Below are 777 nucleotides of genomic sequence, written 5' to 3'. Positions count from 1 at the left end.
CGTCCCTGGCGGCAGGGGGGTCGCTGTGGGAGGACCCGTCAGAGAAGAGCTGCTCTGTGTTCCTGGAGTCTCTAATGAGAAGCGTGTGCACTCTGGTGTTTACGATCTAAATGAAGTTATTAAAGCGGAAGCTTTAAGTCCTGGGCGGTGATCACGTGATCTCTTTGGAAGCACATCATCCTACCTGTGCCCGTTTCAGACCTCTTCTCGGCCACCGAGAATGTAAATAAATGTGTCTTCTTTACGGACCAAGGATATGAAATCGCTGTCCTTTGTAGCTAACGGTTGCCGTGAGGAAGAAATGTTTGGTGTTGTTAAGACATGGCTTTCCATCGGCTATTAAAGTTGTGTTGAGTTGACACCTGCGTTTTCTTTCGGGCTGACCGGCCCGTCGCCTCGGCGTCCCGTCGGCGTCCCGTGCTGCTGACGGGGTCGGAACAGTGCCACCTCCCCAGGTGGGCGGTCCCGTTTGTTCTGGGGTTGACGTAAACGAGTGGTTCTGTCACAAAGCGTCCATTTTTGAAGTGACGTTCATGGGGGACTAGCGTGTACAGCCGTCGGCGCTCCTCAGCATGGCGACTGGCTGCCGGCTGCGCTCGTCTCGAGGCTGTTCCATGGCGTGGAGCACAGGGGTTATGCGAGGCCTGGAGTGACAGGTGTCACCCCGCACAGATCCATGGCCATAGGAGATGAACTTGGCCTAAGGCGTGGCTCAGTGACACGCCCTGGAGAGATGCATGAGGTACCCAGCCTCTGCCACGCGAGTCGGACTGCCCA

Source organism: Myotis brandtii, unplaced genomic scaffold (genome assembly GCF_000412655.1).
Source record: "Myotis brandtii unplaced genomic scaffold, ASM41265v1 scaffold633, whole genome shotgun sequence".
Classification (NCBI taxonomy): domain Eukaryota; kingdom Metazoa; phylum Chordata; class Mammalia; order Chiroptera; family Vespertilionidae; genus Myotis; species Myotis brandtii.
This window is presented reverse-complemented; position numbering follows the sequence as displayed.